The sequence below is a fragment of the Halichoerus grypus genome, chromosome 13 (assembly GCF_964656455.1).
Source record: "Halichoerus grypus chromosome 13, mHalGry1.hap1.1, whole genome shotgun sequence".
NCBI lineage: Eukaryota > Metazoa > Chordata > Mammalia > Carnivora > Phocidae > Halichoerus > Halichoerus grypus.
This window is the reverse complement of record NC_135724.1, coordinates 39846715-39864455: the sequence shown is the minus strand read 5'-3', so window position 1 is coordinate 39864455 and position 17741 is coordinate 39846715. Positions and strand designations below refer to the sequence as shown.

The 17741-nt window shown below is 40.7% G+C and overlaps 1 long non-coding RNA gene across 1 annotated transcript in view; it reads left to right on the top strand.

Moving 5' to 3' along the window:
* Nucleotides 1-13548, top strand: part of LOC144379779 (uncharacterized) — a 35992-nt gene extending 22444 nt beyond the window's left edge. The window contains exon 4 of the long non-coding RNA XR_013443157.1: nucleotides 13466-13548. This is a non-coding gene — a long non-coding RNA (uncharacterized LOC144379779). The remainder of the gene's footprint in view (nucleotides 1-13465) is intronic.
* Nucleotides 13549-17741: the final 4193 nt, after the last annotated feature.

Genomic DNA, 17741 nt, shown 5'->3' with positions numbered 1-17741 from the left:
GAAACGGTGAAGTGAAGATTGAACATGTCTGTAATCCAAGTATTGCTAGTATCCATACTCCCTCCAAGCCACCAGGGAACAAACCCAGCTGAACCCTGATTTCAGACCTCTGGACTTGTGGCCTCCAGAACTGTGAGAGAGTAAGTTTCTGTTGTTTTAAACGATCTAGTTTATGACAATTATGTGACAGCAGCCTTAGGAAACAAATACACTCCTTTAAAAATACACAATTGTTGGGGCACCTAGGTGGTGCAGTTGGTTAAGCATCAACTCTTGATTTCAGCTCAGGTCATTATCTTGGGATCATGAGATCATCAAACCCCATGTTGGGCTCCACACTCAGCAAGGAGTCTGCTTGAGATTCTCTCCCTCTCTCTCCTACTGCCCCTCCCCCCACCCCATCCCCCACTCATGGTCTCTAAATAAGTAAATAAAATCTTCTAAAAAAATAAAATAAAAATACACAACTGTCCCTTAAACAACACAGGGGTTAGGGATACGGACCCCCGTGCAGTTGAAAATCAGCATATAACTTTTGACTCTCCCAGAACTTAACAACTAATAGCCTATTGTTGACTGAAAGCCTTACTAATAACATAACAGTCGATTAATACATCTTGTGTATGTTATATGTATTATATACTGTATTCTTACAATAAAGTAGCTAGAGAAAAGAAAATGTTATTAAGAAAATCATTAGGAAGAGAAAATATTTTTATGGTACTGTATTTATCAAAAGAAATCCATGTATAAGTGGACCTGTGCAGTTCAAACTCCTGTTGTTCAAGGGTCAACTGTAGTTTCCAAAATTACCAATCTGCTCAGACTTCTCTGAACATTCTGTACGATGTACACATAATATAGTCCCCATATCCTTTAGAGATCAGGTGATGTTGGCCTAAACCTACTTTTATGACCTATAATAGTCAGCCCCACCCCACCCCCCCATATATCCTGTGAATTCCCATCCCATACAGAGTTCCTCATGGTTGGGGCTGCCATATCAAGTTGTGCAGGCTGTGTATTGCAGGTCATCCAGCCAAGGAGGTACAAGTGAGGACTGCAATCCAGCAGCACTCTGCCCTCAAAGCTTTGCATCCTGCTGTGAGAGGATCAAAAGGAGATCCCCAATTGCCTTGGTGATGCAAGGCTTCTTTTTTTTTTTTTTTTTCACAAATGAACTACCCAGTCCCAAAGAGATATCTTTTTAAAATTCATGCAAAAATGATATAACATCAGCAGTGGTCTTGGTGGTTCTTTTTGTCTGTCCTCTTGCCCCTGGTCCCATGGTATCAGCTTCCCCAAGACTGGTATCCACAAATAATTCCCAAATATCAAGCATCTTTAAGCCTAGGAAGATTACTAAAGTTTGGGGGTAGTACAGAGGAAAGATCACACACATAAAGCACAATTTCACTGTCATGTTCAGTTTTTTCCCTCATGTTACCCTCTCCTTTCCAAAATTCCAAAATGTTTAATATACAACTCTGCTACTGATGTAAGCCATCCACAAACTCTCTCTGTGTACCATAGTCTGGAAAATAAAATTTTTTCCATCTTTTTATACTATTTTGTCTCTGAGCCTTTGAACATGCAGAACCTTATGCTTAGAATCACTTTCTGAACCTCTTGTCCACCAAGTAAACTCTTATTCATCTAGTCATCTTTCAAAACCCATTTCAAAATGAAAGAAATGGGATTATTAAAAAGTAAAGACTATATAATGCATCTCCAAATTTACCAGTCATCATTTATCTCCCACATTAGCCTCTGTTCTCTCCTACATTTCCCCAACTTGATGATAACTCTTTGAGAGCAGAGCCCTGATTGGTTGTTCCCATTGCATTTAGCTCTCCATGCTGGAATGTTTGTTTCCTAAGCATTTTTCTCATAACCAGATACCCTAAGAGGATTATAGTCACTTAAGTTTAAACTCCTGCCATTTTCCAAAATCAGTAACATTAAAAGTCATAATACACCTTCTGTTGGCCATCACTTCAACTGATGATGTAGACATAAACTATAGCATAAAGTCTTTTTCTTATTTACCATTGGATTTCTGCAATAGTTTGGCATTGCCATTGTTTTTGTAGCTCTATGGTACATCCTCTTTCCTTTTGCTTTCCTGATGTAGTATCTTTAAGGAAAATCACGTTCCCTTTCTCCTTCCTAATTCCCTTTGTTACACTCAAATTTGCATTCATTGCCCTACTTTTTTTATTTTAAAAGATTTTATTTATTTATTTGACAGAGAGAGAGACAGCGAGAGAGGGAACACAAGCAGGGGGAGTGGGAGAGGGAGAAACAGGCCTCCCGCTGAGCAGGGAGCCCAATGCAGGGCCCGATCCCAGGACCCTGAGATCATGACGTGAGCCGAAGGCAGTCGCTTAACCGACTGAGCCACCCAGGCGCCCCTCATTGCCCTATTTTTAAGGGCTTTTGGTGATGTTATGTTTCATCTAAATTTGATTTCTTTGTCTATTTTTGGCTCCTTTCCAATTCCAAATTAACTATGCCACTAAGCAGGGAAAGTGTGTTAATGAGTCAATTTCATCTTGACAGGCTCAAAATGCAGTTATTTTCTTGTAGGGTATATTAGATTATGATCAATGAGTTTAAGCCTGAAAACATATAAAAAGAAACTTTTATTTCCTCTATATAGGCTGCAGAACTTTATTTTTTACTTATTAACAAAAAAGTGCATTGTTTCCAAGCACTGTTTAGGTCTCCCCAGATTCTTTAAAAATTGACATTCTTATCTAAATATAAAAATTATAACTCAGAGGAAAGTGTTATTTTTAAAATCTTTTAATTTATTACTAAGCATAGATCTTAAGTGCTTTATATACTTCATTGTGGTAAAGCCACATAATGATACTATAAGGTAAGTACTATAATTAGCTTTTGTTACAGATGGGTAAACAGAATTTCTCAGAGACAAAAGGATGGGACCAAAGTTGTCTGCTTAGAACATAATGATTCCAGCATGTAGTCCTACTCTGACAGAGTTTGAAGCCCCCACTTTCCTATACGTGGGCCTCTTCTTTCATCAGGGCACCTTCTAATTAATATTTTCAAAAAGCATCTCGGAGTTAGGAATTTAATTAATTTATTTTCATAAAGGTGAAACTTCATTGTTGTTTTCTTTTTTTTTTAATTTTTTTTAAAAGATTTTATTTATTTGTCAGAAAGACACAGCAAGAGAGGGAACACAAGCAGTGGGAGAGGGAGAGGGAGAAGCAGGCTTCCTGCTGAGCAGGGAACCCGATGTGGGACTCTATCCCAGGACCCTGGGACCATGACCCGAGCCTAAGGCAGATGCCTAATGGCTGAGCCACCCAGGCGCCCCTCATCATTGTTTTTCAAACAGGGATCCCAAAATCAAATGCCTGTGGCAACTAGGCAGATATTGAAAGCAGGTGGTGTATAAAGTAAAACAAAAGCAAAATAACCACTGATAAGCTCAAGTTAATTAGTGCCTTGAGGACTGTTGGCTTGTTTGCCAGGCTTTTGTTATCTTCCAAAGAAGCCAGAAATTTAGGTTTTCACTTAAAATCTGCCAGTTATTAAATGTTAGCAACTAAATCAGGTCTTTTTGTTTTTCTAACTGTGCAAACTAAATGCGTCTATGTGGCCCACAAGCTGCTGGCTGGTGAATGACTATAGTATAGGCTGATGTTGGCCCATAAACCACATGTCCAATATGGTAGCCAATAGCCACATGCAGCTATTTTAATTTTAATTTTAATTAAAATAAAATAAAACTTAAATGTCAGTTCTTTAGTTGAACTAGCAACATTTCCAGTGTTCAGTAGGAACATGTAGTTTGTGGGCACTGTAATGGACAGTGCAGAGCATTTCCATTCTAGAAAGTTCTATTGAACAGCACTGAACTAGAACAACAGGAAAATCTGGGATATTTTTCTGTCACCTTTCATGATTCACCAACTGGTACTGCAGTGCTAAAGTTAACTGCTCCCCCCAGGCCCATTTCTACCAGTTCTCATCCACCTGAACAGAGAGAGGCCGCAAAGGCCACTCATCCGGCTGGGCATCACTGTAACTGAGAACAAGTCAGATCCAGGACAGGCCTGGGGAGTAGGCAAAGTGTGTCCTTAGCCTCTTCCACACCCCAGCTCTGGAACTGTAAGTCAGGCCACTATCCTCCCCTTTCCACAGAGGTCAGAGCCTCATATCCTCTTTATTCACTCTCAAAAACTTATGGTTAGATGGTTCAAATACAGTAACGTATAAATAATGGATACTTACCTGAAGTTTCTATCCTTCCCTAGGATGTTTACATTTATAATGTATAAAATTCTAAGAGTGAGGGATGCCTGGGTGGCTCAGTAGATTAAGCATCTGCCTTTGGCTCAGGTCATGATCCCAGGGTCCTGGGATCCAGTCCCACATCAGGTTCCTTGCTCAGCAGAGGGCCTGCTTCTCCCTCTGCCTGCCACTCCCCCAGCTTGTGCTCACTCTCTCCCTCCCTCTCTCTTTGACAAATAAATAAATAAAATATTGTTTAAAAAATAAGATAATAAAATAAAGTAAAATTCTAAGAATGAAATGTCAAGCCTAGAAGAGATGGTAAGGCAGGATTTCTTATTCTCATAGGAAAAGACCATCATCATCTCCCTAGAGCATCTAAAATCCTGCCTTATAGGCAGTCAGCTCATTTCCCTCATTTAATGGCAGGCCCCACTCAGGATCTGGGTCAGTAGTTTCTAAAGGAGTTGCACATGAGAATTACCTGTGTAGGACTACCAGTATTAGCAAGTAAAAATACAAAATTCTCAGTTAAATTTCAGTTTCAGGTAAACAATGAATAATTTTTTTAGCAGAAGTATGTCCCATATGCCATGCAATATGGATTGTATCTGAAAATCCTATACCTATGGCCTGGGTGGTTCAGTCGGTTGAGTGTCCAACTCTTGATTTCAGCCCAGGTCATGATCTCAGGGTCATGAGATTGAGCCCCGCGTTGGGCTCTGCACAGTTGGGAGTCAGTTTGAGGTTCTCTCTCTCCCTCTGCCCCTTGCCCCTTCCTCTCTCTCTCTCTCAAATAAAATCTTTTTAAAAAATACTGTTTTTCTGGCTCCAATAATTCTTTTTTTTAAAGATTTATTTATTTATTTATTTATTTATTTATTTGAGAGAGAGAGCAAAAACTCGAGTGGGGAGATAAAGGGAGAGGGAAAGAGAGAGAGAAAAGCAGACTCCCCACTGAGTGTGAAGCCTGATGTAGGGCTTGATCTCCTGACCCTGAGTTCATGACCTGAGCCAAAATCAAGAGTCAGACACTTAACCAACTGAGCCACCTAGACGGCCCCCTCTGGCTCCAATAACTCTAATATTCATTAAGACTTAGGAACCATTGATCATAATTAATTCACCTGCCTCTGGGTAGTGTTTCAGTTCTTAGCCAAATCTTCATCACCTTTAGAACAGTCTTTTTAGATGGAATCACAGTCCCCTAAAGCAAATATCAAGCTACACGTGACTGTGGCCTTCATTATGCTATTTGATCCTCACAATAACCCCATAAAGTAAGAAAGGCAAAGAGCCTCCCCATTTTGTCAATAAGAAAACTGAGGCTCAAAGACTTAAACTTCCCAGGCCAACCTGCTAGTAAATGGCAAACTAAGAATCCAAACTCAGGTCTTCTGGGTTCCAATTATAATGCTCATTCAACTGTTCAGTGCTATAAGTGAAAGAGGGTGGGAACAACATAAGACAGAGACAGAAAGAGAAAGAAAGAAACTGAGACAAAGAGCTTCTAAGAATTTCTCATCCAAAGTATGGTTAACCAATTACCACTCTATTGACTCACAGCTTTCTAAGCCACCAAGTAACTAGGAAGCTGAAGGGGCAGACCTGGGACCCAGAGTTCAAAAAACCCCAAGTCCCCAGATACTTAGGGGCCTGAGAGAGACTTCAGAAGTGGGTGATAGAACCAAAATAGTTCAGAAATTGGCTTTGGGACTGGTAATGAGAGTGATGACAGAGAATGCCTGAAAGAATGTTTTGTGTTCAAAACTGTTGTTAAACTGGGAGTAATGAGATACTATACCTGTAATTTACCTCAACCACCAAGCTCATACTCTGGAATTTCTTCACAGTAACAAAAATGAGTAGCTCTGCACTTGATCTGATCCCAAGGGCTGCAATGCAGTGAACAGGGTCAGAGACGGGTTACTGCTGGAGAAGGAGAGGAAGTGGGGAGAAACCACATACCTAGGCTGTTGGGCTGCCAAGGAGAGACAGCTACCCTGCCCCAACTGAACGCCAGGAGGTGGTGGCAGAAGCTGAGGAGCCTCTGCACCCAGCTCCTTAAGTTCTTTGCTATTGAGAGCAATTCCTTGAAGGTGCCCAAGCCATCACACATCCACAATTACGTAGAACGTTCGTGTGCTACCAGAAGAGACTCATTCAGTTCTAAGAAATAACAACTACTCAAGTGAATTTCCAAAACAAGTAGAGGAGTTATAGCACCATCTGTCCATTTTAGTACGTGTCTCATGTTTAATCCTTTCTATGAGCTATTAATATACTGAACGTTATAATATTCCTGAATCCTGACAGTTGATTGAAAGGTACCCACTTCAGACACTTCAGGCTTGATATCATGTTCAATCAACATGTGATGCACAGGATGAGAGCATATGCTCAGCATCATGTTGTAAATCAATGAATATTCTTATAACTAAACAATTCATCCTTATTAGGTTATAGCTGGGTGAATGAATTATTATCATAGACATTTGACTCTCATTAGAGACACTCAGATTTAAAATCATTTTGGAAGTAACTTTCTCTATTAATCTCTAAAACACTTGAATAGTACTCCTGAAAAATATATAATACCATTATATTGCATGGAAAAGTACACCAAATACTTAGATTTGGTATCATCTTTCCTTTTTTACTCTTTCATGGTAATGAGATTGAGAATTTGTAAGCATACCAGGAATTTGAAGCACAATAAACTTAAAGCATTATTGTCCATATTTGACCAGGGAACGCAATGTAAAAAAATTATTTTCTCAAGGAATTCTTTTTTTTCTAAGTTTATTTTTTTAGTCATCTCTATACCCAACATGGCACTTGAACTCACAACCCCAAGATCAAGAGTTGCACACTCTTCAACTGAGCCAGCCAGGTGCCCCAAGGAACTCTTTTGACGAGATTTAAAACATCAGCCTCTTGCATTTAAAAAGACATCAGAGTTGATAACAATAGAGTCTATGAGCTTATGTGTTGGCTGATTTGACATAGAAATAAAAGGGTTACGTGGAAACGAAAGGTTTAAAGATCAGATGGCCTCACAAGCTACTTCCAGACTCTTTTCCAGATCCATATTATGGTAGCAAACGTACACTTACCAAAATAAAATATTTAAACAACAAATATTTGTTCTTACCCCAAAATCAGCATACACTGGACTTGAAACAATATAGCAAGTGTGTTTTCTCTTTTGAGGAAAATTTCTCACTGGATTTATTCTGGTATTGTACCAAGAATAATAATAATGCTGCTGACTGGTCATCAGCGAGTCTTGCGCTTGGCAGTCAAAGTTGCTAGGTAACAAAGAGCATATGCGCTCGGGGAGTGACAGGTCAGACATCCAGGACTGCAGAAGGCATAGCCTGCCACAAGAAATAGGACGCTCAGGAATGGGGACAGAAGGAGGAGGGAGGGCTTTTAGAAATTCTAAGCACTGAGACTCCCAAATCTGCTGGAGATAAATCCTGGCCTTTCTGCTGGTACAACTCTTGGGAATTCAGGTGTGGGAATAACAGAGCTGATAGCGATGCAAGTGAAAGAGCTTCCTTTCACGTTCTGCTTATCAGTCAAGGATCCCAGGAAGGTCCTACAGCAAAATGGTAGAGACATAGGTGTTAAGAATTGTCCTCTTCCTCCCTGGCTCAAACAAGTGGCAACATTTGGGAATCTCCTGTTCTGACAGTGTCTGGGGTTTTTAGCCTCACTGCTTCTTTTGCAACAGTGTTTTAAAATTTTTCTTAATGTGAGCTAGAGTAAAAATGCATTTTACTGGCACGCCGCGCGCGCACACACACACACACTCACTCGCACAAAGGAAACAAACATTTTACTCTATATGAAGTTAAAAAGCAACAAAGCTAATATAAATGTGATTTTGTTATTGCAACATTATATTCTACCTCTTCTTCATTTAATTTTTATAGCAACCTACTAAAATGATTTTTTTCAATCATGCTTCACAAATGGGAGTTTGAAATACTAAACAAAGGATTTTTCCCAAAGCATTAGTCTTACCACAAAGTAATATAAACAAAGGTAACAGTACTAGCACTCAGTAATATTTAGTAAATGCTGGGCCCTGCTTTAAGTGTACTTCAGATGATAACACTGTGGCAACGGTGCAATGTTTATTCCCATTTTTATATTTTATATGAGGAAAAGGGCATAGAGAGAGTCAGTGGCTCCTCGAGATCACACAGCCAACAAGAAACAAACCTCATATTCAAACGCAGGGTTTCCAGCTCCGAAACTACACACTTACACACTACATTATATTTTTCAACCCCTATCTTCAAATTAATTCAAATGAAATTCTCCCCTAGTCCTACTCAGTTTAAAGGAGAGGACCCACAGAGCTACTTTACTTCACCTACCTAACTTCTTTTGGGTCCCCTGGAGATGTTTCACCAGGGAGCATAACTCTAGCCCCGGAGACAGTGGTGACAATGCCAACCAGGAAGAGTTTTCTCCGTCTCCCAAATCCAGGATGTGGCACAATGAACAAATAAACAATCTAAGAAATAATATGCCACCAAGAGATACACCTTTTTAAAGCCTGATAGAATCTCTGGTAACAGTTCCCTCCCACCTACCTACATGACAATGGGAGTTATCTTTACAAACACACATTTTAGCTTGTTACTCCTACCCTTAGAATCTTTCATGACTCTCATCACCTACTCAATAGTCTAAATAAATTATGATCATTACGCTCGGTCACAATCTTGCCCCTACTTAACTAGAATCTCACTCGGTAGTTCTCTATGCACAAACCTTAATTTCACATTCTTGCTTCTATATAAGCTCCTCTTTCTAGCTAAAATGATCTTTCCCACCTTGTTTGCCTGGATCTTTACCCCTACAAATCCAGTTCAACCAGAGTAGAATGTGAAAGCTTCACCTATGTAGATATCAAAATGTAGACCTATAGACAGAGATAGAGTTGACTAGGATAAAAGAGACAAACAGTGATCCAGGAACTGAAAAACACAGAGAAATGAGAGAATGCGATCTGGGGGTTGGTAATGAACACCAACATGGAAGAGAAGTGATTGAAAAGCCTGGTGACATGGTATTCAAGAGTGGGTGTTTAGGGAGGAGGTAAAATCATCTGAAGAAACAAAGGACCGCAAAGAAGATACTTAGCACTCTCCTTGAGAAGCCTGCAGAGGAAGCAGTGTCCTAGAGGGAAAGATTTCTTTTTTTTTTTCTTCAAGATTTTATTTATTCATTTTGAGACACAGAGATACAGAGAGAGAGAGAGAGAGCATGAGCAGGGAGAGAGGCAGAAGGAGAGGAAGAAGCAGGCTCCCTGCTGAGCCAGGAGCCTGATGTGGGGCTCGATCCCAGGACCCTGGGGTCATCACCTGAGCCGAAGGCAGAAGCTTAACCATCTGAGCCACCCAGGCGCCCCGAGGGAAAGATTTCTTTGAGAAAGACATTGTTTTCAGAGGGAATTTAAAGTTTAAAGGGAACCAAAAAAAAAAAAAAAAAAATTCCAGTTCAATATCATAGCTATCATAATATTTAGCTACTGCTGTTACTAGTATAATAGCACAAGGTGGTTTAAGTAGCAAACCAGAACCTCTTTCAAAATGCTTTGATAAATATCTTCTAATGCTACCTTGGGCATGCTGCTCTCAAATATTCTAGGTAGGAGAGTAAATCTATTCAGCCTCCGTGGAGAGTAACTTGATATGATGCGTATATCTTAAGTGTTAACTTGGCTAGGCTACAGTGCCCAGTTATCTGGTCAAACATTCATCTAGATGTTGCAGCGAAGGTATTTTGTAGACATGATTAACACCTACAATCAGTTGACTTCAAGAAATTGCCCTTGATAATGGGGTGGAATTCATCTAATCAGTTAAGACTTTAAGGGCAAAAACTGAGGTTTTCCAGAGTAGAATGAATTCTGCTTCAAGACTGTTAACATAGAAATCCTTCCTGGGGAGTGATGTCATCAAGAGGGCAATATAGGTCATTCTTGATTTTAGACCCCCTCACGAAAAACCCCAACCAGCAACTACCCATAGGCAAGACAACATTGTGAAAATCCCAGAACCCAGGGGTGAGTGAGGCTGAAGCACCACCATGGACTACAGAGACTGAGAAGGACCATAATAGAAGGGCAAGAGGTGCAATTTCACTTTGACCATACGGCCCCTCCCCGAGGCCAGCATAGCGCCACACCAAGAGGGTCCCCTCAGTGTATGTTCTCCAGTGGGAAAAAGGGAGCCCAAGGTGGGCATCCAACTTCGCCAACATTGCAGGACCCTTCCCGGGAGGCCCACTTGGGTCTCACCTCACAGGATCACTGGGGGGAATCTGCAGGGCTGGACCACTGGGGGTGAGATAGAGACAGAGAAGGGGGCGGGGCTTATGGGACTCAGTACTCAGATCTTGGCGGACTGCATTCCTGTTGGCAGAGGCCTCTGAGTGGAGAACCCATCCAGCAGCCCTGTCCATCTATGAAAGCTGGGGAGATAGAGTAAGGGGGGGTGGGGAAGGAGACACACACACCTAAACTGTTCTGAAGAGGATTGCTGGCCGGAGTAAAGCAGTGGGAAACAATTTGGGGTCATAAGGGTGGAGGAGGATGAGGAGAGAGAAAGCAAGTGTCTCTTTGATTCAGGGAAGGAAAACATAGCAACTACCAGAAATGTGACAGATTTGTCAAAAGTATACGAAAGCTCCTTAAGAACAGGGCCCAAGTCTGTGTTTGTTCACATTATGTACCCCATGCCTAGCACAGAGCCTGGAACATATTAACTATTTGTTGGCTGAATTAATAATGAATGTATGAATAAATTAGCCATATAATTTTTTAAAAATCCTTCCTGAGTTCCCAGACTGCCAGCCTACTCTACAAATTTCAAACTCAGAACTACAACATCAGCCACTGCCTGAGTCCCCAGCCCGCCAGCCTGCCTTACAGATTTCACACTTGCCAGCCCCCATAATTGCATGAGGCAATCCCTGTTTTTCACCTACAGATGTAATCAGTGCCTAAGTGAAATTATGCACATACAAGGTCCCGTCGTACTGCAGAAACAACTAAATGCCCTTTACCAAAGTATTGCTTGAAAAATTATGGCACACCCATAGCTAGAATAATTTGCAGCCTCAACAAGAAAGCTCTCTATATTCTTACATTGGATTTTGACCAAGATAATATGCACTGAAAAAAATTCAAGACACAGAATAGGGTGTTCAGATGCTACCACTCGGATAAAAGGAGGGAGGAAGTCAGGTAAACGCACGCACTCACGCACATAAACTATCTCTGGAAGGGTATAGAGGGTTCTTTTGGCTGTTTCTGGGGAATAAGACTACCCTTCTCTCACTCTGCGATTTGGTACCATAGATCCTGAAAACAAATCAACTTGAAATGAAATAAAAGGGCACACATTATGAAAGAAAAGATGCAGAATCCTGGGTCGCTGTTTGCCCGGAATTACTCGCGGGCTTGAGACTTCTCTGCCCTCTAGAGGCCACTTGGAGAACTTGTCGTGACAGTGGTGAACCCCTCCCCGGCCAACCTCCATCATCAGCGCAGGCCTGAAAAGGCTGCTGGCAGGCTGGTTCTCCCCTGGCCACAAGCCCTCACTTCAGCTGGGAGCGGGGGTTCCCACAACACTGGAACGCAATAGTCAGTGGCTATTTCAGCAGGAAGAGTCGGAGCTTGAACGAACCACAGCTGTACTGAGATCGCTCAGAAACAATTCACACATATTCAGAGTGGAGAGTAGATCTTCAGTCACTAATGAAACACTGATACTTTATTACTCAATTGTGGTCAAAGATAGAAAACTAGAGAATAAAATGGTAGAATCACTATTCATTTATATTTGTGAGTATAGCCTCTGACATATAAATCAATTACATAATAATCATGGGGTTGGATTTTAAATTCGGGCACACACAAAATGGACCCAAACAGGACTTTTTAACCCCACGTTCTTACTGCAGGCTGTAGCTGAATCATGAAAAATGGAAAATAAACAATTTTTTAAACTTTACTTTTTCAAAATTTAAATATATAATTTAACAATACAACAAACACGTTTCTACCACTACACAGTCTCATAGGTATGTTATAAGAATGGATATTTTACTTGGCTTTAGAATGTTTTACAAGAAAAGTAATTCTTAACTGATCATGTCCTTGCTACTAAAATGCTTGTGTTTTTCATCACGATGCCGTGTGCTTCTAAATTAATAATCATTTTCGTTGTAGAAAAATGGAGTGAATTTATATTGGTCTTGGAAACTGATAATAGCATTGTAAATTTATGAGATGATTTTAACAGAAAAAATTATAGAAGAATATAGTTATTTTAATTGTAATATTACTAACTGTAGGATGAGAAAGGGGGGTCCCATTGTGGTGAACTATGTTATAGCTTGTTACTCACAGTTCCTTTTTGATCATTTTTTTGGTCTCTGAGGTGAAACGAGTTATTAATTAAAATTTGTAAACTCACATATGCATATTGTATATGTGTAGAAATGTAATCACACTTTATCTTGGAATTACATTAAACTGTTTGGAATCACTGTAAAAAAATAATATTTTTCACATTTGCTTCCAACTAATTTCTTTTTTAAAAACTAAGATGTATTTTTTTCTGAAAAAATTAGAAAATGATGGCATTAGATGGCATCATTAGAAAATGATAGCATTCTCGTTATTGACAATTTCAAAATATGAAAAGTTTAACGAAGTTACTAAGGTTAACTAAAACAATAAAATTGGCTGAAGTTTGTTGTTGTGCAATAAAAAAATTTTAAATCAATGCAAATATTCATAACCTGTAAAAGCTTTCTCTAAAAAGTCACCAAAGACTATTTATTTAATCCTGTTTTGATTGATGTTAAATTCTTCACAAATTATTACATGAGGACATAGTGCAATAAGGATTTAAAAGAGGAAGAAGCAATTTATTTTATGTTCATTGTACAGTCACCATGGAACAGTATTAAGTAGCCAGGAGCAGATGGGTTTACGTACTTTGTAAATCCAGGGAAAGACACACCCTTTGATTTTCCAGTACATAAACTGTCACTGGATCTTCTCTATCTGACCATTAAAGGCTGCTCATCTTCAAGGTTCTTTCCTAGACACTGTGTGCTCTATTAACTCTTAACACTGGTTCCTTGCACTCTCCTTGTGTAGTCTCACCTGTATGCTGGTGACACCTGGGTCCCTATCTCCAACTCTGGGCTCTCCACTGACCTCCAGGCTTGCTGGATCTTCCCTGGTTGCATCAGATTCAACATGTCTAACAGTGAACTCACCATCGTTCCTCCAAAAGTTTTCCTTCATCAGTGTTCCCGATCACCTGCTTAACCAGATGCCAGTAAGCATCCTATACTCTTCTCCCTTGTCGCCTTCATATCCAATGTCTCAAGTCTGTCCTATTTCACTACCTAAATATTGTCAAATCCTCCAGCCCTAGATCAGGCCTGAACATCATTGTTTCAGCCCCTTCCTAATTATCCTTCCTGTCTCCAGGCTTGCCTTTCTCTGCATTTGTCCACAATGAAACCAGAATGATGGGTCCAAAATGCACTTCTGGGGAGAGACTATCACTTGACCTAACACAATTTGGTCTATGAAAAAGCATGAAGTCAAATAATCCTACTCTATATTCTAATATATATATAGTATATATATAGTATATGTATATACACATATATGTAGTAATATATGGAGAACTTTGTGAGTGTGTGTGTGTGTGTGTGTGTGTATAAGTTTGTAAGGCAGTTTTTGACTTACAAACATCTGACATATAAGCATCTCTTACCAGACATGGGTGTCTCATTCAGGAGTTCACCTCCTTAATTTCCTACTGAAAACAGACCCCTCTTCCCCCCCCACCTCCCCACCCCCACCCCCATGTATTACATTCTGTGTGGGGAGCACCTCTCCCATGCCAATGGTGCCCCCTGGGGTCAGCAACAGAGCGGGGCTGACTGGATGCCTCCCCTCTCTACTGGACTTGGGTGATTCCGGCTTCTTCTCTGCTGCTTGCAGTCTCATCCCTTTCACTCCCACTGCAGAGGAAAACTGGAATCTCTGTCCCCTCCAGATTCACGAATCTGGCTGGAATTCTGGCCCCAGTACTAGCATTATGACCTTAAACAAATTATCTCACCTCCCAAAGTCTCCATTCCCTGTCTTTTAAAACATACTTTTGGGGTTGTTCATTTTCTAGATTCCAAAATTGGTCCTTTGGTGGCCATTGGCTCTGTCTAGCTTCATCTCCTCCGATGGCTAGTCCTGCTCAAATATCTCATTATTTTTCATGTATTGCCCATTTTAATAAATAAACAGTCAAGTGTTTCCCAAGTGTGGCTGGTAGAACATCAGGCGCTTGGTTAAAAAACAAAAAAGCATATTTGTAAGGCTTCATTATTGATCAAGATCCTCTTCAGATGGGGGCCAGGAACATGTATTTTAAAGTTTCTCCAGGGCGCCTGGGTGGCTCAGTTGGTTAAGCAACTGCCTTCGGCTCAGGTCATGATCCTGGAGTCCCTGGATCGAGTCCCGCATCGGGCTCCCTGCTCGGCAGGGAGTCTGCTTCTCCCTCTGACCCTCCTCCCTCTCATGCTCTCTGTCTCTCATTCTCTCTCTCTCAAATAAATAAATAAAATCTTTAAAAAAAAAAAAAAACACCATTTAAAAAAAAAAAATAAATAAAAAATAAAGTTTCTCCAGATGATTCCCATGTGACACAGAGTTTGAGAACCACCAAGAGTTCTAAGGGTGCTGGTAACTCATGGGGGTTTGCTCAGATGTCATATAGATTGGTTTTCCCTGTTCCCTTCTCTTCTCACACTACCTGTCCCCTGCAGGTGGTCACTCCAAGCATTCTCTGGGGGCTATTGACTTTGATTGGTGTTCCTCAAGTCTTTGGGCATTTCTTTCTGACTGTTCCCTTGGTTTTTTTTTTTTTTTTAAAGATTTTATTTATTCATTTGACAGAGATAGATACAGCGAGAGAGGGAACACAAGCAGGGGGAGTGGGAGAGGGAGAAGCAGGTTTCCCACAGAGCGAGGAGCCCAATGCGGGGCCTGATCCCAGGACCCTGGGATCATGACCTGAGCCGAAGGCAGACGCTTAATGATTGAGCCACCCAGGCACCCCTGTTGCCTTGGTTTAAAGGAAAAGAAAAGATTGACCTAGCTTGGCTAAGGAGCCCTTTTTACTTCCAACACTGTCTGGTGGACAAATTTACTCTCCAAATCCTTTCACAGTGTATACATATATCAAATCACATTGTATACATTAAATCTATTATAATTTTACTTGTCAATTATCCCTCATTAAAACTGGAAAAAATGTTTGTCTTCCAACTCTGTTATTCTTGGCCATCTGTCATGAAGAAAACTTCAGGGGAAAAATTTTTTTTAAATACCAAGAGCCCCATGGGTAAGCCCCAGTGCCTGTACTAAGGCACAGCTTAATAAACCCTAGAGCCAAAGAAAGAAAGAAAGAAAGAAAGAAAGAAAGAAAGAAAGAAAGAAAGAAAGAAAGAAAAAAGAAAAGGAAGAAAGGAAGAGAAAGAAAGGGGGCACCTGGGTGGCTCAGTCAGTTAAGCATCCGACTTTTGGTTTCAGCTCAGGTCATGATCTCAAGGTTGTGAGATCGAGCCCCACATCAGGATCCACGCTCAGTGTGGAGCCTGCTTGAGATTCTCTCTCCCTCTCCCTCCACCCCTCCCTCCCCCCATCTCTCTCTCTCTCAAAAATGAAAAAGAAAGAAGGAAGGAAGGAGGAAGGAAGGAAGGAAGGAAGGAAGGAAGGAAGGAAGGAAGGAAGGAAGGAAGGAAGGAAAGAAGAAAGAGGAAAGGAAAGGGGAAAAAAACTTCAGGGGAGTTCCTATCTATCTTTGCCAAAACCTATCCAGGCATCCAGCCCTTGCCCCCTAAGCTTCAAGGAATTAGCTGGGACTTCAATATTAGTTCCACTTACTGTCTGGAGTCTTCTTTCATTTTAGTTCAGATCACACTTCATCTGGAAAATCTTTGTGGTTTACTGTGGGCAGTTGAGGACTTTGTTAGCTTCAGCTGTGCTGTAATGTTCTGCTCTGTTATTGCTTCTTCAGAGGATATTCAGTGGTCATGGGGAAGATGTTTATTTGATCACCTATCAACACTGCCTTTTTCCCCCTAGACGGCAGTTTTTAGAAGTCTCCTGATGGAATAGTTGCATTGCTAGTGATTTGTTCTCATCTCAAAGAACTAGTTACTGGCCAGAACAGGAAAGAAATGGTCAGGCTCCATTTTCATATGCCTTGAGGATTTCTGGAAGGAGTGGCTGCTACCTGGAAGGCATAGTGAGGCCCTGGGTTGGAAGGCATGCTGTGGACTCCCTGGGAAGGGTTTATATCCTCAAACCTGGGACTCAGATGGAGAGCTTGTGCCTACAGAGACTATCTGGGAGCAGCATGTGCTAGTGAAAGGCCGTGGAGCGGGCAGATTTGAAACTGTTAGTAAACTTGGCCCCAAAATGAGGGTTCTTAGATTCTGTTCACTACTGACATCAGACAGTCTTATTTCTAATATCGTTATTAAAAATAGCCCTTTTGATATCTTCTTCTATTTTGCTTATAAGTAGGTTCCGATTCTTCAACAGGTAAGGGTAGCACGTGTGATGGCCGTGTTATATTACCATAGGCTGTCCCAGAAAGGCCACTGGGCTTTCTTTATTTATGGGAACAGCTGAATATGATCAGAAGTGGGCTGGCCAGGCATTCAGGACCTGAGCTGCCAGGACATGCCTAACCTTCCAATCCTTTAAAAATAGGAACTGAAAATCCAGTCCCTTGTTTACTTATCAAATGTGGCATTGGCCCTCAAATTCAAACTGCTATCATATACTCAAATTGCCTCACCCAGCTAATTTTAGGAGCTGACTGATGACCAAAGAAGGTCTCATTATAAAGTGGTATTTGTTAATGGAGCTCCAGTACCCATATGGGATTTCCCAGGTACCTGAAACAGGGTAACCTAATAATTCTGCCTCTTAGTCACAAAGCTATTTAATCCAAGATTTTTTTTTCAAATTCATTTACCTAGGAAATTAGAGCATCCGTTACAATTAATTTGGCAAGCAAAGACAGCCAGCTGCTCAAGTGAGATCCCAAATTTTGTAACAAATTGAATAAACACTAATTTGTTTGTTGATATGATTATAGAATTAGCAAAATGTTCTGTTCCTCAGCATAAAAAATTAAGATCCAAGTTATTTCATGATGGCTTATCTCTGTTACAAGTTAAGTAAAATGGAGAATTTGTTGATCACCAACTCAAACAATCATTGTTAAAAATAAAGACCATTGGAAGTTTGAAATTTCTACCCGTAAGCTGTAATCTCCATGTGGCCCTCACTCTTTCTCTGTAATAGGGAGCCTACATCCTACTTGAAATGGTGCTGATCCTTCTTG